Source organism: Pinus tabuliformis, chromosome 6 (assembly GCF_031772625.1).
Source record: "Pinus tabuliformis cultivar Carrire ecotype Pingquan chromosome 6, CPIR1, whole genome shotgun sequence".
Lineage (NCBI taxonomy): Eukaryota > Viridiplantae > Streptophyta > Pinopsida > Pinales > Pinaceae > Pinus > Pinus tabuliformis.
This window is the reverse complement of record NC_142292.1, coordinates 805,890,465-805,908,505: the sequence shown is the minus strand read 5'-3', so window position 1 is coordinate 805,908,505 and position 18,041 is coordinate 805,890,465. Positions and strand designations below refer to the sequence as shown.

Here is an 18,041-nt window from a genome sequence, read left to right as displayed (position 1 = left end):
GTGTTAAATTTGAATTATTGTGGATCTGGCTAAATTGTGGATAATATAAATTGTTCGATCTATGCGCGTATGTTTATGGTATAAGTTTATGCAAATCTGTATCTTTTCTAAGTTCGCGAATTGGTTATTCTTGTTAAATGTTTGCTTAAAGACCATTACAAGTAGATGTGATCTATAACAACGCATTAGTAAGTACTAAGGTGTTTTTTGGGTCCAGATCTGCGTGAAGCAAAGTGGCATGAAGCCACAGAATGGTGCGCGAAACCTCCAGACCACATCAAGACATCCCAAGGGTGCGGAAACCTGGTTCCAGCACCCTCCCCTGCTACTTCAGGTGAGACCTCAGTCCGCGCTCCGCGGGCTGTTGCTGAAAGGGCCGGTAGCTGCAAGATTTGTTTGGCTAAATAACTCTTCTGAACCTAGGTCAGGCCCATATAAGCCAACAAATGGTTCCGTTGCTGGGATTGGGATCTGCCTAAGGGGTCTTTGATGTCAGAACATTGGAATCCTACAAGGAAAGAGCTTGAAGATTGATTGGATCAGGAGCAATACGATTTTATAGGACATCGACGTGCAAGCCAAAGGTCAAGAATGACGAGTGCAATCTAGCTACCAGTATTCAAAGGAGTAGGAAGCGAAGATCTAGAACAATTTTGGTTCGTGGTAGCGGAAATATGGGAAGCGCATGGAGTTATGGATGATAACATCAAGAAGGATACCTTAGTTAGCGTGTTGCAGGACTGAGTGTTGACATGGTATATAAAGTACTCAAGCGATAACCTGAATGCAGGGACAGTGAAGATTTAGACCGAATTAAAAAAAGAGATGAGCCGGCCGAAATCAGAAACACAGTCGATCATAGGGTTCAAGGAAATCACGATGATGCCTGGCGAAACTTCGTGGGATTTAGATCAGAGATTGAAAAGTACAATCAGTGAGGCGAACATGACATTGTCGGATGCGCAACATTGCACGTGGTTTGTGGCGTCACTAACACCACATCTAAAGACGACACTATCACAACAAAAGATCTCAACCCAAGCCGAAGCATTAGAGACCACGATGAGGTTGTACAAAACTCTGATACAGGATCCAGGGTTGGGAGTTCATCAAATCCATGCGCAAATACAAAACCTATGTTTGGAAATGCAGAAGTTAAAACAAGAACAAGCACCCCGCCAAGGAGCCCGGGAGGAAGTATGGTGTATAAAGTGTAGGAGCCAGGGTCATGATAAAGATCACTGTCCAGTCTTTGCGAAATATTTGGTAGTAGGGGGACCAATGCTGTTGCGGCTAGAGGCATAGGCAGGGCCAAGCTCGGCGCCCGCACTATAGTGCACATATGTCAGGAGGGAGGAAAGCATGCCACGGACAACTGCCATCTATTACAGAACATGAGACAACCACCCCCCCTAGTGGCTATTTTGCAACTTTTGTAGATCGGTGGGCCATGAGGAACGAGACTGCCGTAGTTATCAATTATTGATGGACCAGTCACCTACTTACAAAATGCAGACTGAAGTGCGAGGTCAGGATCCAGCTGCGGTGATAGCGCACAGTGGATTCCAGGGGCGTGGACGAGGATGGGGAATGGGGCCAGGAAGGGGTCACAGACAACTCATCTGTTACAATTGTGGAGGACCAGTCACTACGCGCGGGACTATACCAATCCAACTAGAATATCATGCCCTTATTGCGAACAATTCAATCACAAACTGATAGATTGCCCCACACTGATAGCACAGATTCGTGAGAAAAAGGCAACACAATCTATGATGACACAGAATGTCCAGATGATGAGGGCTGAACCATGCGAGGAAGATCCCACCATAAATATGGTGCTTAGAAGTGGCACGGTCACAAGAAAGGATAAGGGAAAACCAACCAAGGAGGATGCAGGAGTCCGCAAGGAGATAGGTCTAGAAGCTAGGGAGAGCTTCGCGGAGGTCTCTACCCCAGGTAGTAGGGATCAATCTGAGCTAGAAAGGTATCCCTCGATGTTGAATACCTTTTTAGAGACATGCATGAAATTGCTTCGTGACAATAGAGTGGTCAAGGGCTTGCAAGAATTGATAAATAGGTGTGCAGGGTCAAGTGAACCTCGCGTGATCCGAAAATTGGGAAAACATGCGTCGCGGACTAGGCGGGAAATGTGGTTAACAACACAGATTGGTGACTATGAGATGGATCAAATCATTATGGACCTAGGCTCAGATGCAAATGTACTACCTAGATAGACATGGGAGCGCATGGGCAAGCCCACGCTGCAATGGTCTCCTATTCAATTGAGGATGGCAAATCAACAGAAGATTTTTCCCATGGGAAGACTGCAAGGGATTATGGTAGATATAGAAGGCGCGAGCACCCAAACGGACTTCGAGGTAATCGAAATTGTGGATGAAAGTAGCCCTTACCCTGCGTTATTAGGAATAGACTGGGCCACTGACATGAATGGAGTTATTAATTTAAAGAAGCGGAAAATGATATTTGAGAAGAAGTCGCTCTGCGTAGTCATTCCACTAGACCCGACTAAAGGGGGGAGCATGCAGACTTCGACACTGAAGATTCAGATGAAGAAGATGAGTGATGGCATAACCGGATGAAAGGGGTAACCACGTTAAACTGCAATATGGTGACTAAATCATTGTGTTGCGTTAAAGCTTAGGATTGAGAACTACCGATGTATGATGGGTTAATAGTAGTAGATGAATTCTTGATCGAATTTGAAAGCACAGTACTAGAGCACTAGCGGTTCGATGCATTAAAATGGGCATTGCGTGCGACGCCTGCACGTTGGTGGGACACACATGAAGGAACCTTCAAAAATTGGCACGAATGTAGGCGCATGATGCATATAAGATTTGGAAGGCCAGAACTACACATAATGGAGAAATGTGATGGACGTGATGATTCGTGCATGCACCTAACCAAATGGGTACAAGCCTATGGAGAGGAGCCTCAACAGGAGTGGGTACACTTATTTTATCATACCCTAGATGCCATCCCAAGGAATTGGTATACTGAAACAGAGCTCCGACATGGAACAAGCGAATGGGATATCTTGCGCGAAGGGTTTCTGTCAACTTTCCTATTTGAGGATGAATGGATGGATACTATGGATGACGTGTTGTATACTATGGATGATGTGTTGTAGGTGGTAAAGGCCACTATCTTCAAAATACCATCATAACCAGAAGAAATCATGCAACCAAACTGGTCGCGACAGTTGAGCCAAGCCATGGAATGTTACAATGTGCAGGTAGAAGATGATGAGGATGACCCTAGAAACATCAATATTCCAGAAACAGAGGGGAGTCGCGAGGTGTGCGGACCAGCAATCGAGGATCCAGACATCACCACGCCACTAAAAATGAAACAAGTAAACATCAAAACAGAGGAAGAGCCGAAGTATGCAATGCTAGGAGACTATTGGGACGATGCCACGGTGGAAAAGGTGGTTGAGTTGCTTCGAGAATATCAAGATTTATTCCCCACAAAAATCACGGAGTTAAAAGGGATCCTCAATGACCTGGGAATGATGAAGATAACCCTAAAGCCGGATGCAAAGCCAGTTAAGCAGCAGCCTTACCGGTTGAATCCAAAATACAAAGCGAAGGTCTACGAAGAGTTAGACAAGATGCATGCGGCAAGAATAATTGAACCAGTAGAAGAGTCCGATTGGGTGAGTCCTATGGTTTTGAAAGAAAAGAAACAAAAGGGTGAAATTTGCATTTGCGTCAATCTCAGAAAGCTCAATGATGCATGTGTCAACGATCCCTTTCCGACGCCATTTACAGATGAAGTACTGGAGAATGTGGGAGGACAGAAAGCCTACTCCTTCATAGACGGTTTTTCGGGTTACCACCAGATCAAGATCGCGCCAGAAGACAGAAGTAAGACAACATTCACCACTGAATGGGGATGTCTTCAGTATACGGTGATGCCCTTTGGACTAAATAATGCATCGGCGATATTCTCTTGCGTGGTGGTAGTTGCATTCAAGGAATTTATACACAAGTTCTTAGAGGTATATCTTATTGATTGGACCATATTTGGGCTAGTTAAGAAACATACCGCGAGCCTAAAATTAATGCTAGATACTTCCCGAAAGCACCATATCACGCTAAATCTGAAGAAGTGTACTTTCCTGATCCCCTTTGGGAACTTTCTTGGCCATGTGGTTTGTAAGTAAGGTATGATGGCCGATCCAGCGAAGATCGTTGTCATACTCAATCTGCAAGCACCAGGAAGTGTCAAACAACTGCGCGCCACACTGGGACACACTAGTTACTATCGGAAGTTCATAAAAAGCTACACACAGATCACGACACCAATGGAACAGTTGCTGAAGAAGGATGCTAATTATTTTTGGAATGAGGAATGCAACAAAAGTCTGGAAATGCTCAAGGAAAAGATGGCATCAACCCCTATATTTATCTTTCTGAAATGGGACATCGAATTTCATGTGCACATTGACGCGTCGTGTATCGCGTTTGGCGTGGTACTCACTCAAGAAGGAGCAGAGGGAATTGATCATTTGATTGCGTTCGCAAGTCGATGATTGTCAAAAGCTAAGAAGAACTACTCTAGTACTGAGTGAGAAGGATTGGCGATGGTATATACACTCCAGAAATACTGCCACTATCTGCTCGGAGGACACTTTAAGATGTATACTGACCACTCTGCGCTAAAATACCTAGTGAATAAGCCTGTGTTGGGGGGGCGCATTTGTAGGTGGTTGTTATTATTTCAAGAATATGACTTCGAAGTCGTCGTAAAGCCAGGATGTTTGAACGCAGGACCAGACCACCTATCTTGCATTGAGAACTTCGAAGAGCCCACGAACTTGGAGGAAGGATAACTGGATGCACAATTGTAAGCAGTATGTGTCGCGGATGGCCATTTTGAGGACATAATCCATTTCTTAACCACAAGAACTGCTTCGCAAGGATATTCTGTTCAACAGAAAAAAGAATTGGTGATACACATAGCAGACTTTACTGTTATTGCAGGACACCTCTACAAGATGGGCAACTATGAAATATTATGTAGATATGTACTTGAATTCAAGCGAGGACAGATCCTGGCTGAAGAACATGGAGAGGTTGCTGGAGGACATTATGTTGGTTGCACCACAACATAGAAGATTCTTTGTGCAGGACTATGGTGGCCAACTCTACATCAAGACTCGAAAGCATACTGTTGGGCTTACGACGTATGCCAACGGAATAGGAAACCATTACGAAGGGATGAAATGCCGCTCAATCCACAGATGATGCTGCAACCATTCGAGAAGTGGGCAATTGAATTCGTGGGACCTATTGCACCTCAAGGGAAGATGGGTGCGTGCTATATCATCACCGCGACAGAATATTTGACCTGGTGGGTAGAAGCACAGCCGGTTAAGGACTGCACGGCTACCACAGTGGTGAAATTTTTGTTTGAGAACGTGTTGACACGGTTTGGATGTCCCAAAATTCTAATGAGTGACTAGGGAACACACTTTCTGAATGAAATGATTAGCGCACTCACTGAGGAATTTTGGATATATCATCAACAGAGTACGCCATACCATCCGCAAGTGAATGGGACTGTCGAAGCATTCAACAAAATTTTGGAGACTGTGTTGACTAAGGTCTGTAATGCACAGCGAAATGATTGGGACTTGCGCATCCCTGTTGTGCTATGGGCTTACCAAACCACGTGCAAGAAGTTGACGGGCTAGACACCTTTTCGGTTAGTCTATGGTAAGGAAGTTGTTATACCCATGGAGTATATTGTACCTAGTTTGTGAATCATGGAAATAACAGGCATGATTGACCGGGGGCTTTGGAGGAACGACTCGCACAACTAGAGGAACCTGAGGAGGAACGGTTTTTGGCCGGATTCCATCAGCAAGTACAAAAACAATGAGAGAAAGCGTGGCATGATTGCCATATCAAGGTGTGCACTTTCAAGGAGAATGACCTAGTATTACTATATGACAGCAAGTTTGAGAAATTTCCTGACAAAATCCGAATGCATTGGTTGGGTCCTTATGTAGTCAAAGAAGTTACAGATGGAGGCGTGGTCCAGCTGGCCAAGCTCAATGGAGACCCCTTCCCAGGAAGAGTAAATGGCAGTCGCCTGAAGCTCTACATGGGTGGCCCGACCGCCTGACTAATCAACCGAAGGACAGTCTCATTGCTCTAGCTAGTTGAAAGAGAGTGCTGGATGATAAAGCAGTCTGGGGGGTAGCTGCGTGACCACAGGGGTGCGCGTGGATATGGCCTGTCATAAGGGTCACGGTTGCGTGGAAAGGGATGCGTTGCTACATTGGCAAGTAGCAAGGTGACCGTTATTGTCACTATTCATGACAAGATGTCTGCGTTATGGCAAAAGGGAGTGGGTGACGGGCAATTAAGAGACAAGGTACGAGTCGGATCTGGAACGATCTGCCACAGGCTTAACATGAGGACACTGGAAAAGGTGGGAGCCCACGAATTTGAATTTCGAAACACTTATAAATCATTGGGGGGCCTCTATCGAAAAGGCTATGCTTTTGAGAACCTTAAGCTGTTGTGCTTTCCCACTGCTATGGAACTCTTCATTATCTACGCTCAAGGAGTAAGGCCGAGAGTTACGATATGGCCAAAACTGTAGGGCTTTCTGAAAAATATGGTGTGGACAATTGCGGGCATGATGTAGAGTTCAGCATCGACGGGAAGGGATGTGCCAGAAAATTGTAGACACGAAGCAGAACTGGTTCAGATGTCGTTGCCTTACCCATGGGCTGGTCAGTGAACCATAAAGGATAGAGGAAAAGCTGTAAGTATGGAGCCAAAGGTGGACTTGCAGTTAACAAGTCGTCTCTATTGTATCTTGAAGATTGGGATCTCACAGACAGCAACAAGGGTCTTGCAAAATTGCAACACACGCTATAGCAGATAGTGCAAAGAGAAGAGACGAACTTAGTAATTCGCTGCATTGGTATGAAGAGGTCTCGTATGTGGCACCCAACTAGAGCTAAAATCCTAGGAGGGGGTGTTCTATGTTAACCGAGCAGAGTATAATGAGTATTATCGATTGCAAGAATTGGTAGAAACAACGAATCATGAGTTGGAAGAAGCATTGCAGGAGACGAAGAGGGAGCAGCAGAATAAAGGATATCACTCACATGGAGGTGAACCACGGAGCCTAGGCAATGTGTCTCGCCGCACCGACATGTGACTTGGGACAAGTCACGATGATTATGTTTGGGGACTGTTGGGTAGCAGAGGGCTTGTGCAACAGTTTTGGGGCTCAAAGCTCGCAATTTTGGGAAAGGTATGGTAAAGACTCTGCGATGTGCGCGGAGCGCAAATTGTAAATAAATCAAGTCAAAGGGTTGTCCGCCAAAGAAATAAAATAGAAGAATAAGAAGTAAGTCAGCTTATCCATGGTCCGCGGACCATGGGAATGTATAAATAGAGCGAGGCTCTATGGGTAGAACGTAGCTTTTGATAGGTAATTTTGGATCTGAAATGTAATGGGTTGTTGAGGAGCAAAGTCTTGAAGCATCTGTAAGTCCGAGTCAAGGGTGTTGGTAGGTAGATAGAGGCTCTGCAGCTGTGTGCGCAGAGGCCTAGTAGAGTCCGCAGCTATGTGCGTGGACCCCTACAGCTAAGTGCACAAGGTGGATCTGGATGTATTGGTGAAAAGAATTGAATAAAGATAAGTTGATTTTGAAATTCTGTGTTAAATCTGAATTATTGCGGATCTGGCTAAATTGTGGATAATATAAACTTTTTGATCTATGCGCGTATGTCTAAGGTATAAGTTTATACAAATTATATCTTTTCTAAGTACACGAACTGGTTATTCTTGATAAATGTTTGCTTAAAGACCGTTACAAGTAGATCTGATCTATAACAATGCATTAATAAGTACTAAGGAGTCTTTTGGTCCAGATTACATGAAGCAGAGTGGTGTGAAGCCACAAAACAGTGCGTGAAAACTCCAGACCACATCAAGACATCCCAAGGGTGTGGAAACCTGGTTCCAACATCCTCCCCTGCTACTTTGGGTGAGACCTCAGTCCACGCTCCACGGGCTGTTGCTGAAAGGGTTGGTAGTTGCGGGATTTGTTTGGTTAAATAACTCTTCCGAACCTGGGTCAGGCGCATATAAGCCAACATCAAGGGAGAACAGGTCCTGAATATAGTCCATTGATTGGACCTCCTTCAGGTGACAACGAGGGAGCAATACAGGCTTCACCGCAAAGCGTTGTCCAGTTGATAAGTCAGGGATTTCCACAGATACCTCATCCACCCACACCACCTCCACAACATACACCTTCACCCACACCACCACCACCTCTGTTGTTGGTCAACATGTCGAATACAATGAAGTTATTGGTTTTCAAGGGCTTAGGAAGTGAGGATCCAGATCAGTTTTGGTTTGTCACGAAGGCTATGTGGACAACACAACAAATTACGAATGGCAATATAAAGAAGGTACAATTGGTTACCTCTCTACAGGATCACATGCTGACATGGTACATTAAGTACTCCATCGATAACCTGCTGGCACCATTAGCAGATAGACAAACCACTCTGAACAAAGAATTCAGCAAGCCTAAGTCTAAATCGCTATCAGTAATTGGATTCAAGGAAATCATGATGAGGCCCGACGAAACGCCCTGGGAATCAAATCAAATATTGAATTGCCAGATCCGCGAAGCTAACATGAATCTCACAAATAGTCAGCACCACAAATGGTTTGTAGCCTCGCTCCTGCCCCACCTAAGGGTTTCTTTATCACAAAAAAAGATAAGAACTCAGGCGGAAGCCTTGGAAATTGCGATGAGATTACATGAAGTGCCTATTCAGGATGCTTCTTTGGGGGTTCAACAAATTCATGCGGAATTACATAACCTTTGCTTGGAGTTGCAGAGTTTGAAGAAGGAAAAAGTGGCTTGGCTGGAGGTGCACGAAGAGGTTTGGTGCCTTAAGTGTAAAATGCATGGGCATGATAAAGATCAGTGCCCTATCTTCGCAACTTATATTACAAGGGGAAGGCCAATGCCCCTAAGGCAAGAAGCTCCATCAGGATCAAGTACGAGGCCCGTGCTATGGTGCGCTATCTATCAAGTGGCTGGAAAACATGTAATGTACAATTGCCACTTGTTGAAAAAATTTGTGCAAACACCCCAACAATTATTTTACGATTTCTATAAATTGGTGGGCCATGATGAATGCCATTTCCGTAGCTACGAACTAATGATGGACAAAATCCTCACATATCTAATGCAAGCATAAACTTGGCCTTTAGATCAGCGCACTGGGGAAGCGCACAGAGGATATCAGAACCGCGGATGAGGCTGAGGAGGAGGAGGACCTGGGAGAGGTCGAGGGCAAGTTATTTGCTATAATTGTGAAACACTAGGACACTATGCACGTGAGTGTACATACCAAACATGCCATCATGTCGATACTGCACTTAGTTTGACCACGCAATAGCAGAATTCCCTATATTGATAGCTAAAATGAAGGAGAAGAAGGCGCAGCCTTAGCAACCTACCCAAAACTTACAGATGATGAGGGCCGAGCCCCGCGAAGAGGATCCAAATGTGAATATTGTGTTGTGAAGCAAAATGATGATTGGTGATGATAAAGGGAAACAACCTGAAGAAATTGAGTGGGTCTGTAAGGCTTCAGAAAAGGAGTTTGGGTTTGATCTGGAGCATGTGAAGGAAACATTCATGGAAGCAAAGAAAAGATTTGCTGAGGCCTCTACCTCAGGAAGTCAGAACAAACAGTCAGATACCAGCACGCCTAGAGAGACTGACCCCTCTATGCTTACCACATTCTTGGAGGCTTGTATGAAACTATTGCATGACAACAAGGCTATAAAAGGGCTACAAGAGTTGATCAACAAATGTGCCAGTAAGGACAATTCTTCTGATGGACCCGGCGTAGTCAGAAAGATCGGTAAGCATAAGGCAATAATAAGGCACAAGATGAGGCTTACTGCGTAAATAGGAGACTATGAGATGGACCAGGTTATTCTAGATTTGGGGTCTGACGTGAACATATTTCCTAAGAAAACCTAGGAGATGATGGGAAGACATAGATATAAAAGGTGTGAGCATGCTCGTTGATTTTGAAGTAATAGAGATTGTTAATGATAGAAATCCATACCCCACACTCCTAGGAATTGATCGGGCTATCGATATGAATGGGGTCATCAATTTTAAGAAGCAGATAATGCCATTTGAAAGGAAATTTCTCTACGTCGTAGTACCATTGGACCTTGCAGAAGGACTGTGCTATACCGAACCGTCCACGAATATTAGGAGAGTGATGATGATTTGGATCAGATCTATAAAATCACTGCGCGAGTACAAGACTGGGTTAATCCGATAGCTGATCAACGAATTTCATGGGACTGTGAAAGTTCCTGTACTTCGGATTCAGACGAAGAGTTGGAACATTGGAAAAACAGGCTACATGAAGTATCCACATTACACTGCAACATGATGACCAAATCGTTTAACTAACATGGATAAATTTTTGGATGCTTTTTAAAGAGAAGTTACATAGGGTTACCATTTTCAGGCATTGGACTGGGCATTGCGCGCTACGCCCACTCGGTGGTGGCGTATGCATAAAGACAAATTGATGAGTGGCACGATTACATAAGAAAGATGAGAACACGGTTTTGTCGGCCTAAAGTACGGGTAACTGAGAAGTATGATGGGAAGAATGATCCACGCGATCACTTGGCTAAATGTACTAAGGTATATGGAACGGAGTCGTAGCTAGAATGGGTGCATCTATTTTGTCACACTTTGGATGTAATCCCTATGAACTAGTATTTGGAGACGGAGCTTCGCCACGACACCGTGGAATGGGATGTCTTAAGAGAAGGGTTTGTGAGGACATTTAGCTTTGAATATGGGTTCGAAAGCATTAATGAGGCACTATAGGAGGTTGAGACAATGATCTTTAGAATACCGCAGGATCCTTTGGAATTGATTCAACCAGATTGGAGCACCCAACTGCGCCATGCATTGGCGTGATATAATGTGACTGCTGAAGGAGAGGATGTAGATTCGAGGGATATTAACATTCTAGAAATAGAAGGCCACCGCGAGGTATAGGGACCAACGATAGAGAATCCAAACATCACTACGCCATTGAAAACTAGAAAAGTAAACATAGGCACAAAGGCAGAGCCAACGTTTGCGAAGATTGGGGATTACTAGGATGATGCTACAGTAGATAAAGTCACTGAGTTACTCTGCAAATATCAGGACTTTTTCCCTACAAAATTTTCGAACTTGAAAGGCATCATGGATGATTTGGGAGTGATGAAAATAATTCTGAAACTAGATGTGAAGCCTGTTAAGTAGAGGCCATATCGCCTTAATCCCAAATACAAGGAAAAGGTCCGCTTGGAGTTGGACAAGATGCTTGAAGCAGGTATTATTAAACCCATGGACAAATCTGATTGGGTGAGTCCAATGGTAGTTCAGGAAAAGAAACATAAGGACGAAATAAGGATTTGCGTAGATCTTAGAAAGCTTAATGATACCTGCATCCATGATCCTTTCCGACACCGTTTATTGATGAAGTACTAGAAAATGTGGGAGGACAAGAAGCGTATTCCTTCACTGATGGGTTCTCTAGGTACCATCAGATTAAGATCGTGCCATAGGATAGGAGTAAGAAAAACTTTGTGACAGAATGGGGTTGTTTCCAGTATACAGTAATGTTGTTTGGACTTAAGAATGCGCAAAAATATTCTCTCGTGTAGTCATCGTGGCATTCAACGAGTTCATTCAAAAATTCTTGGAGGTCTATTTTGATGACTAGACAGTGTTTGGGCTAGTCAAGCGCCATGTAGACAATCTGTGCTTAATGTTGGATACGTGCCGAAGGTATCAGATTGTGCTGAACCTAAAAAAGTTCTTGTTTTGTGTCCCCTTTGGGATTTTGTTGGGTCATGTGGTATGCAGGCAAGGACTCATGGTGGACCCTGCCAAGATCACAGTAATAATCAATTTGGAAGCCCCAAGGAGTGTTAAACACCTGCGCGCAACACTGGGCCATATCAGATATTATCGAAAGTTCATCAAGGCTTATACTTAGAGTACCGCGATTGTTGAGAGATTTAAATGGTCAGATTAAATCCCTTAATATTAATTGTCAACCTGGGGTTTGTAAGCACGAATTGCCTTCCACTCTCTTTGTTAAGGTCTAGGTCAGAGTTTAATCATTTCCTTTTTACAATTTATGGGATAATAACTATTTGTAAATCAAATCATCTAATTGTCAAGAGAAAACCCAACAATTAAATTTAATCTAAAACCTTCACAAATTCCAGTATTCAAATCTGTACTCAACTATGTATCTCTAGACAACAGACTTTTATCCACACCAAACAGTATCAATCAAATCTTTGAATGTTGGTACCATAATTTCTATGTGAAAAACCACTCAATCATTCTTCAACAAGCATCCTCTGATGATGGCAGTTCTTACTCGAAATAATCAAACAAACTATACTAATAACTACTCAACTTATTAAAATCTTGATGTAAATAACAATTTATTCCTGCAGCAATTTATAACCATCCAACTCGTAAGAAAATGAGTAATCTATCCCAGTAGCACTTTGATCAAACAATCGTTCTGTACTTAATGGTTCATTCCATTATCAAGACTCATAAGTTAAGTACTAATTTGGAGGATTTACTCTTTCTTACTCCATCACTTACTTAGTTATTGTTCTATCTTCAAATCAACTACTTACAGGATTTGATTAATGAAAGCAATCTTAACACTGATTCTGCTTAACACCTAGCTATGTAATCACACAAATTCAAGGAACTTTACTTAAATATTTTCTGGGATCACACCAATCGTGACTTATGAATATCCTTACTCACAACCAATATGATGTTGCAAATTTAAGCAATGATTTAACTACAAAGTGGATAATCAGAACCTTATGAACCAAGAGAAAGATCAATCATTCAAATGAGGCTAATTATTGCACAAAAATAGGGCAAAGCAATCATCTCAATCGAATAATGAAATTGGCAATTGCATGAATAGGGAAGGAAAACTAAAGAATTGGTCTTCGGTAGCTAATCACACACAAATCGTTCCTATAACCCACAATGCATTAATCTGATAGTCTGTGGAATGAAATGAAGTGAAATGAAATCCAACCAATCATCTGTGTAAATAATGCATCTTCATGCCTTGGTCACTAATCCAATTCATTCCAACCAAATACGTTATAACATCTGAATAGTCAATGCAACATTTGCCTATTTTGTGTTGCCTACACAATACTATAGTTTAGTCAAGGGATTGATTTGAATCAGCCCTCTCAGAGAAACAGAGGTAGATTTGGTGAATAAACCAAGCATATTCTTAGTCAATTAATATCGTGTTAAAGATTTTAAAGACTTATTCTGGCATCATCCATAGGTACTGATTCAATCTACTCAGCAAGTGACCAAATGATGTATCTGAGATGAGAGTAAGTCAAGGTAATGGCACAGTTCTAGTTTGGAAGGCACAAAAAGTTCACACCAAAATCTAATTGCCACTATGTCAATAAAAAGAACCTCGCAATCATTCACACACCTATATGCACTAACCAATAAAACAAAACAACACAATTAAACTGACTGATAATGGAAAAGGGAACTAACTGTACTAGTTTCGCAGTGACACTGTTAATGAAAATATAGAGAAAACCTAGATGGGTGGTCCCGGCCACACCTGGGGGATTTTAAACTTACAGTAACGAAATGGTGGTGTTTTTGGGAAAATTAGTGTCTTGTTGAACGACTAACCCTCTAGGTTTGGTAGCTAACCTAGAAACAACAGTTTAAAGCAATTCAATGATCTTTCCTATGAATGATAGATAAGGGAAAGATTGTAGAGGACCAACCTAGAACTTTCGCTTGATCCTCGCTTGATCTCCCTTTCCTTTTACTGATCCTGTAACTCCTCCCCGTACTTAACACACTTGAAGAGTACTTGCACAGCTATAGCAACAAAGAACTGTCAAAGCATCGTGATCTATCATAACATAAACATTATAGAATCAGAGATATAATGAACATATGAAAGCATTTACAATTAACACAATCAATTGGGAAAAATATTGAAGAAATTTATTGATAATAAGGAGAATTACAACCCAGTTGTCTGATCCAATGCCATCCTCCCAGCTTCAATCCTTCTTCACCTCATGAATTAGCAAGAACACACCAACAGTAATGCAATGCTCTCTCCTCAATACTGAAACTAGCAGCACTTCCTTACAATTCACAACAATTCAGCCTCCTGATCTCTTGGATGGGAGATCCTTTTATAGATGATTGCAAGAGGGTGAGTCATCATTGGGGATGATGAATTCCATTCCATTTGTTGAAACTAGTTCCACAAGAGAGGGGAATTGGAGATGGTTTCCTAGTTACCTTAGTCATACTTGGGCGAATTCGGAGAGGCAAGTGGCATAGGAGAAGTTTCTAGAAGATTCCATGAGCAACCAACTAACAAAATATCCCGGAAATAGGTCCAACCTCGCCCATCGCACTTACTAAAGGGATAAACTGTGATGCATATTGTTTTGACAGTGTAGCAGGTGAGATGCATCTCACCCTAACACAAGGCCTTCAGATATGGTTTAGTTCTAGGCACTTTTTGGATGATTTCTGAGATGAAACTTTTGGGGAATGAGGCATTCGGATGACTAAGTTTCTTTAGGGTATAAAACAACTCTTTTAGGGATTTGTGAGCCCTAATATCATCGACATATGAGTTTTGGGTTGATGTGCCCCAATATGTCTATAACAATTGCCCCCTAAAGCATGAGGTCATAAATGTTCACGTCGGGTGAAATGCTTTATCATGAGGATCAGAAGTTTCAAACTAGAAGGTGACCTGCATAAATTACAATATAATACATCATAATAATATGATTTTTCATGAACTAGCCGAGGGAGGCATTCCCATGCTCAGCTTTATAAATTTTCATTTCATGTACATAGATCAGATAGTAGTTTGCAAATATAGACTTGTGATTCTACAGATATAGAGTCGTAATCCATGATTTTGATGACCATCTGTGTAAAGTCTTTGTACATTTGACATCTTCATATCCCTAAATATATCATAGCCCAGATGGATGAAACTAGATCCAGGGTCTTCAAACTTGTTCAAATCTTCACTCGATGTACAAGTCAAACCATGTGAAGAGATGTCCTGAGGTCAAACATGGAAAGACATCGCCTGATTACCAGCTAATGATGCGAGCTGTTAATAGATGCGAGAGGGATCACCGATAATGATAATGATCATCAAGGTACTAAAGTACATTTCACATGGTTTGAATACATGATCCGATGTCCAACACCATGCAAAATCTTTCAGTCGAAGGCCGTTGATGTCAACCTGTCACCGGAAGAGAGAAACTTGCCATTGATGCAAACAAGCTAAAGCACTGGAAGGGTGTTTCTAAGTCAACTTCTTGGATAATGAGCTGATGTCAACAAGAAGCGACTCATCGTAGGAAGGCCTTGATGTATCCCATGAAGGAAATGATTTCTGGAGGTGAAAATGAACTGACGACACAAGGTTAAGGAATGGCGGTCATGAAAAAATGAAGGTTGGAGGTATTGTAGTTTATGAGACATTAACTAGATGAATTCTCTTGAACATGTCGGCGAAACTGAGATGAATTGGTAGTGTTAACCCCAAAAATATGGACGGTATGAAAGACCAATGGTATGATGACCGGTGAATGGAATAACCCAACCCAACTCGATCATGGACTTGACCAGTACCTCTTTATTTTGTCAAGCTTGAGGAGGATAACATATGCTTGTTCTATAATTCGCCCTTCAGGCAAACCTATCGCTATTTGATGTTTTAACGAGTCTAGCGACAATGAAACTCGGTCTCATCTAGATGGACAAGTTTTTTGCTATTATTTTAACGAGTTTAACGACAAGGATAACTTGGTCCTTTTCATGTTTAGAGAGTTTGAAAAAGAGACAAAAAGAAAACTCTATAAGTTGTTTTTTGTAAAGTAATCCCTCAGGTTTGAAAAAGGATAAAATAATACAAGAGGGATAACGTTTCCAATACTTTAACGAGATGTAAAAGACAAGCTCTCGATGATATTTTCATGTTTAGAGAGTCTGAAAATGGTTTAAAGAGGACTCTATAGTTTTCTTTTCATTTTTGAATCAAAGCTCGAAAAGAAGAAAAAAAGTTTGCTTGGTGGTCAAAGATGCTCAATTCACCATTTAACACATCACATTCTATTAATAGTTGTTCAACTTGCTCAAAACTCCATCAAATTGATTAAAAATACATATTCACGAACGAAAAATGAACTAAAACTGACATTTACTTGAAGTACATGGAAAACTAAACATAAAAGTAGTTTTAACATTTCATTTTCACCATTTCATTTCAAATTTTGGATTTTGGAGCTCTGAAGCGGTTTTCCCCTCCAAATTTCACCAGTCGATTGCGAGAGATTCCGTGGACCATTTCCCGCACCATCAGGATTAGGTTGAGCTATCCTTATGCTCTTCAGTTTCATTCCATCTTTTTTCAGTTCTGGGCAAGTTTTCTCATCTTTCTGGGCCATAGGGGTTTGAAAAATTCTCTCTCCAATCATCACACTTTTCCTATATCAAAAAGTGTGATGCATACTGGGTTTCCAACAGGCCACTCAATATGCATCTCACCTTGCTCAAGAGCTAAGTGTGATGGGCGCAGAAGGGCAAGTTTGTATAGTGTTTTTTCATCAAATTTTGAACTATTTTTTGCCAAAAAGGGATCTTAACTCACCTAATGTTTGCATTTTAGATATTTGTTGGATCAAGATGGTAGTTTCATGCTAAGAACGAGAACATGAAGAGGAGGATATGATTGCTTTACATGACCAGGGCACAGTGGATGCATTAAGGAACTGTGGTTTACTGAAGTTCTTCTGCTTATCTAGCATGAGACAATAGATAAGTTTGCTGCAATATCTTCTTCATGCTTGGGATCCTATTGACCAGGTATTCCAGATCAGGGGTAAATCTATTCCCTTCACGGTCGAGGATATTTATTTTCTGATGGGTTTGTTGAGATGTGGCGCCCCTCTTTCACTATCAGGATTCGCTCGTGGGGGCGAATCGGTGAAAGATTACATTCGTCAGTTCTGCAGAGATGGATCCGAACCTAGCAAAGATGGCAAGATTAATATCTGGGATGTTACTGATAAGCCTTTGAGGACCATTCTTTTTGCCCTTGCTATATTGGTTGGCAGCGTGGCCTTACACTTAGCAAATAGATCCTACATGCAGTATGCCTTGGAATGCCTGGAACCGAAGGTGTTCAACTGCTGCAAGGTGATACTTCCCATCATGAAAGATCAACTGTCCAAAGTAAAGACTGGAAGAACCAATAATTTTCATTATGGATCCATTTTGACTGCTTTTGCTTTAGAAAGAATCCCACTTATGCAACCTCAGAACATTTCACTGGGAGTTCCAGGACCAAGAGAACCACGGATGCAGAGATGGGTGGACCTTATGGCTAGGCATGCTAGCCAGTAACAGGTCTCATTCTCATCTACCTTTTTCAAGTGGTTTGACCACCAGGAGATGGTGTTCGTAGAGTATACATATGTAAGGATGGACTTTCGAGGTGACCCGGATTTGGCATTACCAATTGGTGAGCAGTGGAGTGCTATAGGTAAAATGATTTGAACACATCTTTTTTTTTATTTTTCTATTGTTTTTGTATTTTTTGATTGTTTACCAAGACTAAATAAACTCATATGTTTGTGCAGATATCGGACCAGTTCGACCAGTGGCACGCCCATGGGAGGAAGATGTTCTAGCTGGTGAAGCTGTAGGGAGAGCAGTCCTTAGGGACCTGGACATAGCGGAGACCCTTGCATAGTTGCAGGATCAGATAGAGGGATTGACTCTTGGCATTCCAGATGTCCGGACTGACGAACTACCTATGAGGCTACAACACCATACTACT

General features: G+C 42.1%; 1 pseudogene; it reads left to right on the top strand.

The window, feature by feature from the left end:
* The window catches only part of LOC149261251 (WAT1-related protein At2g39510-like), a 61,964-nt pseudogene extending 44,359 nt beyond the window's left edge, over positions 1 to 17,605 (top strand).
* The last annotated feature ends 436 nt before the right edge of the window (positions 17,606 to 18,041 follow it).